The following is an 11,447-nucleotide window of genomic DNA, read 5'->3' on the forward strand; positions in this document are numbered from 1 at the left end:
CCAGGAAGGGGTCTGGGAAAAGGTCTGGACCTGTCTAAGAGGCAAGAGACCATTGTTTTGGGGTGCGAGGAGAGGGGATTAAGAGCACCGCCTAAACGACCTCCAGAGACAGGCGTGAGCCGCGGCTATCAGCACGGACCCCAGAGATGGGCAGGAGACGCTAAGGCTGCTGCTGCAACCACCAAGAAGCCTGTGTGCAAGCACAGGTCACTATCCACACCGCCCCTCCCGGGATCCTGTGCAGCCTGCCACTACCAGGTGCCCGGGATCCAGGGACAACTTCCCCAGGAGAACACACGGCGTGCCTCAGGCTGGTGGAACATCATGCTGGCCTCTGCCGCTGCAGGTTCGCCCCGCATCTGTACCCCTCCCTCCCCCTGGCCTGAGTGAGCCAGAGCCCCCGAATCAGCTGCTCCTTTAACCCCGTCCTGTCTGAGCAAAGAACAGATGCCCTCAGGAGACCTACATGCAGAGGTGGGGCCAAATCCAAAGCTGAACCCCAGAAACTGTGTGAACAAAGAAGAGAAAGGGAAATCTCTCCCAGCAGCCTCAGGAGCAGCGGATTAAATCTCCACAGTCAACTTGATGTACCCTGCATCTGTGGAATACCTGAATAGACAAAGAATCATCCCAAAATTGAGGCACTGGACTTTGAGACCAGATATAGACTTGGGGTTTGCTTTCTGCATCTAATTTGTTTCTGGTTTTATCTTTATCTTAGTTTAGTATTTAGAGTTTATTATCATTGGTAGATTTGTTTATTGATTTGGTTGCTCTCTTCCTTTTTTTAATATATATAGATATATATATTTTTTTCCTTTTTCTCTTTTTGTGAGTGTGTATGTGTATGCTTCTTTGTGTGATTTTGTCTGTATAGCTTTGCTTTTACCATTTGTCCTAGGGTTCTCTTTGTCTGGTTTATTAAAGTTATTTTTTAATTTTTTATAATTTTTTTTATTTTTTACTTTAATAACTTTTATTTTATTTACTTTTTTCTTCTTTTCTCCCTTTTCTTCTGAGCTGTGTGACTGACAGGGTCTTGGTGCTCCAGCCAGGTGTCAGGCCTGTGCCTCTGAGGTGGGAGAGCCAAGTTCAGGACATTGGTCCACCAGAGACCTCCCAGCTCCACGTAATATCAAATGTCGAAAGCTCTCACAGAGATCTCCATCTCAACACTAAGACCCAGCTTCACTCAACGACCAGCAAGCTACAGTGCTGGACACCCTATGCCAAACAACTAGCAAGACAGGAACACAACCCCACCCATTAGCAGACAGGCTGCCAAAAATCATAAGGTCACAGACACCCCAAAACACACCACTGGACACGGTCCTGCCCACCAGAAAGACAAGCTCCAGCCTCATCTACCAAAACACAGGCGCCAGTCCCCTCCACCAGAAAGCCTACACAACCCACAGAACCAACCTTAGCCACTGGGGGCAGACAACAGAAACAACAGGAACTACGAACCTGCAGCCTGTGAAAAGGAGACCCCAAACACACTAAGTTAAGCAAAATGAGAAGACAGAGAAATACACAGCAGATGAAGGAGCATGGTAAAAACCCACAAGACCAAACAAATGAAGAGGAAATAGGCAGTCTACCTGAACAAGAATTCAGAGTAATGATAGTAAAGATGAAGATGATGCAAAATCTTGGAAATAGAATGGAGAAAACACAAGAAACATTTAACAAAGACCAAGAAGAACTAAAGAGCAAACAAACAATGATAAACAACAAAATAATTGAAATTAAAAATTCTCTAGAAGGAATCAATAGCAGAATAACTGAGGCAGAAGAATGGATAAGTGACCTGGAAGATAAAATAGTGGAAATAACTACCACAGAGCAAAATAAAGAAAAAACAAAAGAAAAGAATTAAGGACAATCTCAAAGACATCTGGGACAACATTAAACACACCAACATTCGAATTATAGGGGTCCCAGAAGAAGAAGAGAAAAAGAAAGGGATTGAGAAAATATTTGAAGAGATTATTGTTGAAAACTTCCCTAATATGGGAAAGGAAATAGTCAGTCAAGTCCAGGAAGCGCAGAGAATCCCATAAAAGATAAATCCAAGGAGAAACACACCAAGACACATGTTAATCAAACTAAAGAAAATTAAATACAAAGAAAAAATATTAAAAGCAGCAAGGGAAAAACAACATATAACACACAAGGGAATCCCCATAAGGTTACCAGCTGATGTTTCAGCAGAAACTCTGCAAGTCAGAAGGGAGTGGCAGGACATAATTAAAGTGGTGAAAGGGAAAAACCTACAGCAAAGATTACTCTACCCAGCAAGGATCTCATTCAGATTCGATGGAGAAATCAAAACCTTTACAGACAAGCAAAAGCTAAGAGAATTCAGCACCACCAAACCAGCTTTATAACAAATGCTAAAGGAACTTCTCTAGGCTGGAGACACAAGAGAAGGAAAAGACCTACAATAACAAACCCAAAACAATTAAGAAAATGGTAATAGGAACATACATATCGATAACTACCTTAAATGTAAATGGATTAAATGCTCCAACCAAAATACATAGACTGGCTGAATGGATAGAAAAACAAGACCCGTATATATGCTGTCTACAAGAGACCCACTTCAGACCTAGGGACACATACAGACTAAGAGTGAGGGAATGGAAAAAGATATTCCATGCAAATGGAAATCCAAAGAAAGCTGGAGTAACAATTCTCATATCAGACAAAATAGACTTTAAAATAAAGACTATTGTAAGAGACAAAGAAGGATACTACATAATGATCAAGGGATCAATCCAAGAAGAAGGTATAACAATTGTAAATATTTATGCACCCAACATAGGAGCACCTCATAAGGTACATTTACATAAGGCAAACACTAACAGCCATAAAAGGAGAAATTGACAGTAGCACAATCATAGTAGGGGACTTTAACACCCCACTTTCACCAATGGACAGATCATCCAAAAGGAAAATAAATAAGGAAACACAAGCTTTAAATGATACATTAAACAAGATGGACTTAATTGATATATATAGGACATTCCATCCAAAAATAACAGAATACAATTTCTTCTCAAGTGTTCATGGAATATTCCCCAGGATAGATCATATCTTGGGTCACAAATCAAGCCTTGGTAAATATTAAGAAAATTGAAATCATATCAAGTATCTTTTCTGACCACAACACTATGAGACTAGATATCAATTACAGGAAAAAAATCTGTAATAACTACAAACACGTGGAGGCTAAACAATACGTTGCTAAATAACCAAGAGATCACTGAAGAAATCAAGAGGAAATCAAAAAATACCTAGAAACAAATGACAATGAAAACACGATGACCCAAAACCTATGGGATGCAGCAGAAGCAGTTCTAAGAAGGAAGTTTATAGCAATACAATCCTACCTCAAGAAACAAGAAAATGCTCAAATAAACAACCTAACTTTACACCTATAGCAATTAGAGAAAGAAGAACAGAAAAAACCCAAAGTTAGCAGAAGGAAAGAAATCATAAAGATCAGATCAGAAATAAATGGAACAGAAATGAAGGAAACAATAGCAAAGATCAAAAAAACTAAAAGCTGCTTCTTTGAGAAGATAAACAAAATTGATAAACCATTAGCCAGACTCATCAAGAAAAAAAAGAAGACTCAGATCAACAGAATTAGAAATGAAAAAGGAGAAGTAACAATTGACACTGCAGAAATACAAAGGATCATGAGAGATCAAGCAACTACAAGCAACTCTATGCCAATAAAATGGACAACCTGGAAGAAATTGACAAATTCTTAGAAAAGCACAACCTTCTGAGACTGAACCAGGAAGAAATAGAAAATATAAACAGACCAATCACAAGCACTGACATTGAGACTGTGATTAAAAATCTTCCAACAAAAAAAAGCCCAGCCCCAGATGGCTTCACAGGCAAATTCTATCAAACATTTAGAGAAGAGCTAACACCTATCCTTCTCAAACTCTTCCAAAATAGAGCAGAGGGAGGAATACTCTCAAACTCATTCTACGAGGCCACCATCACCCTGGTACCAAAATCAGACAAGGATGTCACAAAGAAAGAAAACTACAGGCCAATATCACTGATGAACATAGATGCAAAAATCCTCAACAAAATACTAGCAAACAGAATCCAACAGCACATTAAAAGGATCATACACCATGATCAAGTGGGGTTTATCCCAGGGATGCAAGGATTCTTCAATATATGCAAATCAATCAATGTGATACACCATACTAACAAATTGTAGGAGAAAAACCATATGATCATCTCAATAGATGCAGGAAAAGCTTTTGACAAACTTCAACACCCATTTATGATAAAAACCCTCTAGAAAGTAGGCATAGAGGGAACTTTCCTCAACATAATAAAGGCCATATATGACAAACCCACAGCCAACATCGTTCTCAATGGTGAAAAACTGAAACCATTTCCTCTAACATCAGGAAAAGACAAGGTTGTCCACTTTCACCACTATTATTCAACATAGTTTTGGAAGTTTAAACCGCAGCCATCAGAGAAGAAAAAGAAATAAAAGGAATCGAAATGAGAAAAGAAGTAAACCTGTCACTGTTTGTGGATGACATGATACTATACATAGAGAATCCTAAAGATGCTACCAGAAAACTACTAGAGCTAATCAGTGAATTTGGTAAAGTAGCAGGATACAAAATTAATGCACAGAAATCTCTTGCATTCTTATACATTAATGATGAAAAATCTGAAAGAGAAATTAAGGTAACACTCCCATTTACCATTGCAACAAAAAGAATAAAATGCCTAGGAATTAAACCACCTAAGGAGACAAAAGACCTGTATGCAGAAAACTATAAGACACTGATGAAAGAAAGTAAAGATGGTACAAACAGATGGAGAGATATACCATGTTCTTGGATTGGAAGAATCAACATTGTGAAAATGACTATACTACCCAAAGCAATCTACAGATTCAATGCAATCCCTGTCAAACTACCAATGGCATTTTTCACAGAACTAGAACAAAAAATTTCACATTTTGTATGGAAACACAAAAGACCCCGAATAACCAAAGCAATCTTGAGAAAGAAAAACGGAGCTGGAGGAATCAGGCTCCTGGACTTTAGACTATACTCCAAAGCTACAGTAATCAAGACAGTATGGTGCTGGCACAAAAACAGAAATATAGATTAATGGAACAGAAGAGAATGCCCAGAGATAAACACACACACATATAGTCACCTTATCTTTGATAAAGGAGGTAAGAACATACAATGGAGAAAAGACAGCCTCTTCAATAAATTGTGCCTGGAAAACTAGACAGCTACATGTTAAAGAATGAAATTAGAACACTCTGTAACACCATACACAAAAATAAACTCAAAATGGATTTAAGATCTAAATGTAAGGCCAGACACTATCAAACTCTTAGAGGAAAACATAGGCATAACACTCTGACATAAATCACAGCAAGATCCTTTTTGATCCACCTCCTAGAGAAATGGAAATAAAAACAAAAATAAACTAATGGGACCTAATGAAACTTAAAAGCTTTTACACAGCAAAGGAAACCATAAACAAGACGAAAAGACAAACCTCAGAATGAGAGAAAATATTTGCAAATGAAGCAAGTGACAAAGGATTAATCTCCAAAATTTACAAGCAGCTCATGCAGCTCAATATCAGACAAACAACCCAATTCAAAAATGAGCAGAAGACCTAAATAGACTTTTCTCCAAAGAAGATACACAGATTGCCATCAAACACATGAAAGGATGATCAACATCACTAATAATTAGAGAAATGCAAATCAAATCTACAATGAGTTATCACCCCACACCAGTCAGAATGGCCATCATTAAAAAATCTACAAACTGTAAATGCTGGAGAGGGTGTAGAGAAAAGGGAACCCTCTTGCACTGTTGGTGGGAATGTAAATTGATACAGCCACTGTGGAGAACTGTATGGAGGTTCCTTAAAAACCAAAACTAGAACTACCATACGACCCAGCAATCCCACTACTGGGCATATACCCTGAGAAAACCATAATTCAAAAAGAGTCATGTACCACAATGTTCACTGCAGCTCTATTTACAATAGCCAGGACATAGAAGCAACCCAATTGTCCATCAACAGATGAATGGATAAAGAAGATGTGACACATATATACAATAGAATATTACTCAGCCATAAAAAGAAATGAAATTGAGTTATTTGTAGTGAAGTGGATGGACCTAGAGTCTGTCATACAGAGTGAAGTATGTCAGAAAGAGAAAACCAAATACCATATGCTAACACATATATATGGAATCTAAAAAAAAAATGGTTCTGAAGAACCTAGCGGCAGGACAGAAATAAAGACGCAGACATAGAGAATGGACTTGAGGACATGGGGAGGGGGAAGGGTAAGCTGGGACAAAGTGAGAGAGTGGTATGGACATATATACACTACCAAATGTAAAATAGATAGCTAGTGGGAGGCAGCTGAATAGCACAGGGAGATCAGCTCAGTGCTTTGTGACCACCTACAGGGGTGGGATAGTGAGGGTGGGAGGGAGATGCAAGATGGAGGAGATATGGAGATATATGTATATGTATAGCTAATTCACTTTGTTATACAGCAGAAACTAACACAACATTGTAAAGCAATTATACTCCAATTAAGATGTTAAAAAAAAACAGTGATACATCAGCCCTTTCACATCCTCGCTGGTGCTTGTGTTAGCCCTAGCTCTCTTTGTGTTGCAAGAATGACTGTGTCTGTTCATAAGCCTACAAAACGGATATTTGTCTTGATTTAGATGGAGACTCACTGAGCTAATTTATTTATGGTTAGCTGAGTTTTGTACTTTTTGTGGTTCTGGACCACTATAATCCAGTTTGTCAGTGAACAGAGTCTCCGGCCACATCAACAGGTCATTTTTGATAAGGAAGGTAAAGGAAAGTTTGCTCCAGGCACACTTATATGCCTACTCTGCACACAACAGTACCAGGGATAGGAATATGAGAAAGATATGCCCTTTTCCATTAAAAAGCTCCCCATTCTATGGACTTCCCTGGTGGCACAGTAGTTAAGAATCCGCCTGCCAGTGTAGGGGACATGGGTTAGATCCCTGGTCCGGGAAGATCCCACATGCTGTGGAGCAACTAAGCCCATGTGCCATAACAACTGAACCTGCACTCTAGAGCCTGCGAGCTACAACTACTGAGCCCCTGCACCACAACTACTGAAGCTCACGTGCCCAGAGCCCGTGCTCCACAACAAGAGAAGGCACCACAATGAGAAGCCCGTGCACTGCAATGAAGAGCATCTCCCACTCACTGCAACTAGAGAAAGCTCGCATGCAGCAACAAAGACCCAACGCAGCCAAAAATCAATAAAAATAAATAAATTAATTAATTGAAAAAAAAAAGCTCTCCATTCTAAAAGGAAGACTGCAGTCGAAGATAATGTGTACAACAATAGTATGAATAAGGATTCACAGAGAAGAAATTCATTCATTCATTCATTTGTTCATTCACTAAATATTTCATGAGGGCTAACTATGTGTCAAACAAAATGATGTTTTGCCCAGATGTGGGATCAGGAAAGATTTTGAAGACAGAAGTGCAACTGAGCAGTGTTTTAAAGGGTGAAGAGAACTTTACTAGTTGGACTCTGTGGTACATAATTGGCGAAGATGTCTGCAGTTGTTCCTTTCTTTGTATCTGAGACTCTTTGAAATGAATTCTGTATCTCTTCTCATGAAGAACTAAAGTCTACGTTTTTTCCTACCTTGTTCTTCCCTCCATGGATCTGGGATGGCCACCTGATCTTGCTTTGGCCAAGCGACTACAGAACAAGTAATGTTGTATCAGTTCTAATTTTCAACCTCAAGAGGACTTGCATGCTTTCACTCTCACTTTGGAATTCTGAGGCAACCATACAAACAAGTGTAGGCTTGTCTGCTGGATGATAAAAGACATGTGGCTCAACCACTCCAGATAATAGCCATCCACCTCCAGAAGCAGAGAGCCTAGCTGCAGAACTGCATCAATGATCCCAGCCGAGACCAGAGAGCCATCCAGGTTAGCTCGTTCCAAATTTCTACCACACAGAATCATGAAGCAAATAAATGAGTGCTGTTTCAAGCTGAAAAATTTTGGAAGGGGTTGTTATGCGGCAAAAACTTAATAACAAAACATCACCTTCTAGAGGGTAGAAATAACATATGCAAGGGCACTGAGGCAAGAATCATCAAGAGAGCTTCAAGGATCTATGAGAGATTCAATGTCCCCATTAGCGCCGCACAAGCTACAAATGTTGTGAATCCAATTCAAGCCAGTTTGAGCCAATAAAGGAAATTTATTGGTTCTCATAGCTGGGAATTGCAAGGGGGTGGATCCAGCTTCAGAAATAATTGGGTATAGGTTTCTAAGTGATGCCATCAAGACCTTGTTCTTCTACACTCGATGCTGTTTTCATCTTGTCAGCTAAATGATTATTAGATTCTCTTTTTGTAGTGAGAAGAGGACCATAGAAAAGTTTCAGGCTTCCATTGTCTTCCCTGTTAGTTAGTTCCAGGATGACCCTCTCACCCTCAGTGTGCATCTAGGACTTCTAAAAGGGCTCTGATTGTGGAGGAGGTGGGGCAAAATTCACAAGACCACAGGGAAAAGGAAGAGTTTCCAAAATAAAAAGAGGTATTCTATCACCAGAAAGAATAGTTTGGAAGAATGACTGTGAGGAATTACAAATAATAGCCTTCCTCCATTAGTTAATAATTTTTCAATGTCAAGCAATAGAATGCTCATCTCCATCTGATTTATATAATAAATTATAAGTAGTTTTTTTTAATCATGTAACTTAATACAGGCATATCTAGTTTTATTGTGCTTAGCTTTATTGTGCTTCATGGATACTATATTTTTTTACAAATAAAAATTTTGTGGCAACCCTGTTTTTAGCAAGTCTATCAGCACCATTTTTCCAGCAGCATTTCCTCATTTCCTTTCTCTGTGTCATCTTTTGGTAATTCTCACAGTATTTCAAGCATTTTCATCATTATTATATTTGTATGGTGATCTGTGATCAGCGATCTTTAGTGTTACTACTACGGTGCACTGAAGCCTCAGACGATGGTTAGCATTTTTCAGCAATAAAGTATTTTTAATTAAAAAAAAAGAATTATAGACAGATGCAACAGATCATAACAGGGAAATTAAGCAAAGATTTTGAAGTCAGGAACCCTGGGTTTGAAAATAATCTCAGCAACTAGCTAATTACATGACTATAGTCAAGTTATTTAAACTCTCAGAGCTTTGGGTTCTTCACTTGTAATAGTTCCTCAAAGAGTTAATGTAAAGGTAAATTAGCTAGAGTAAAGCACCAAGTATATAGTCAGTACTTAAAAAAAAATCCCGATTAATATTCCTGTACTATCTTCATAGTTGTGGAGATTTTAATATTAATTGACATGCCATGCACAGTGTTAGTTCCCTTACATACATCATCTGTAATTTGTATGACAACCACAGCCAGAAACCATGGTTAGATAGATGTCTCTCATTACATTGTGTTAAATTGGCTGGAGAAGAAAAGGTCTAGAGCCATGGGAATCCATCAAGAGGCTATCACATTTGTTCAGATGGGGAGTTCTCTTTAAGACGGTAGTAGTGAGATGGAGAAGGAAAAACTACTTTGGATTTGGCATTTGGAGGACAGATGTTGTAACTGATTGGCTATGGTGGCGAGGAGTAGTAAGGACTTAAATAATAACCCTTTTCATCTAATCCCTCTGACTAAAAACCACTCATGATAAAGCACTGATTTGGCAGAATATTCTAATGAAGAGGTAAGGCTGTAAAAAGAGATACCCCAAAATGACATACTAGGCAGCATTTGACTTCTTCACTCAGTACTAGCAGATATTCCTCAAGTATCTACTATTTCAAAGTCAATGCTAGGCATTAGGTAGATATACATAATAAAACTTTACCAACTGAAAGATGTACAGAGAAATGATATAGATGCTTATCTTGGCTTTTTGGTTGTAAATAACAATAAAAACAAGAAACCCACCTCAAATTGGCGTTCAAAAAGGACTTTTATTGATGAAATAACTGAAGAGTATAGGGCTTTAGAAATAGATGAATCTTGGTACTCAAATGATGTATGAAAAATCTGGATTTTTATGTCTTTTGTCCAGCATCAGTCTGCATTGGCTTCATTCTCAGAAAGGTTCTATTTTCATGATGGCAAGATGACCAGCAGCAGCTCCAGGCTGTCATCCTACTAGTTAAGCAACCTCAGTAGGAAAAAATGCTCCAACTTCTCATAACTTAATAGTTCCAGCAAATATTGCTGATGGAGATATTAGCCTAATGTGGATCATATTTCCCTTCTTGAACTAGTTACTATGGCCTGGGGTTGGCCCTAATGAACCTCATGAACTAGAATAAAGGAAAATGGCTCCAAAAAGGTTGATCAAAGTGTTATTTCAAGAATCAAGGGAGAATGTATTTTTTTTTAAACATCTTTATTGGAGTATAATTGCTTTACAATGGTGTGTTAGTTTCTGCTTTATAACAAAGTGAATCAGCTTTACATATACATATATCCCCATATCTCCTCCCTCTTGCGTCTCCCTCCCGTCCTCCCTATCCCACCCCTCTAGGTGGTCACAAAACATCAAGCTGATCTCCAAGGGAGAATGTACTGAGTGATCAAAAATTACAGATGTCAACTATACTATCAAATTGATTCAAGCAAGGACACTTTTTGCTGCAAATAGCAGAAATTAATTCAAACTAGCTTAAACCAAAATGGAATTTGTTATAAGAATCTCATGGAATCCAAGAACAGGAAGTGCAAGAGGACCTTACAAGGAACTGAAATGAGGAAATGAAAATTATTGGCATTACCGTTGCCCCTCTCTCTCTCTCTCACTTTATCTTTATAGCTATGTGAAGTCTTTTTCACTGCAAATCTTCTGTATTTTGGATATGTCCTGTCTCTGTTTCTCAAGGCACAAGACTGTCCCACAGTTCTGGAGTTTATATCTCCTTGGTCTCAGCCACTTGAAAGAGACCAAGATTACCTTCTCTCATTCTCAATTCAAAATTTAGGAGATAGCATCTTATTAGTCAAACATGGATCTAGGGACCACTTTGTTCCAACCAAGTGTGGCATGCAGACTATGTTAAACCCACTCGTGCATAAGGGGGTAGTTCTTGGAAAAAGGAGGCTATTATAATGTGGATAAAATACCAAAAATAGTCCACTTACGACAACTTCACCAACTCTGAGAGAAGACCTTGTCCTTGCTATGAAACACCATCATCATGTTCTGGACCTTAGTAAATACACAAAGATACAGAAACTTCATCTTTAAGTAATGCCCATACAACAATATAAAAAATTCAAGGCAGAGCCTCTAACAATGAAATCCAATATCAAAAGCAATACTGCATGTTTAGGACCCTGG

The sequence above is a fragment of the Balaenoptera borealis genome, assembly GCF_965194805.1.
Source record: "Balaenoptera borealis genome assembly, chromosome: 1".
NCBI lineage: Eukaryota > Metazoa > Chordata > Mammalia > Artiodactyla > Balaenopteridae > Balaenoptera > Balaenoptera borealis.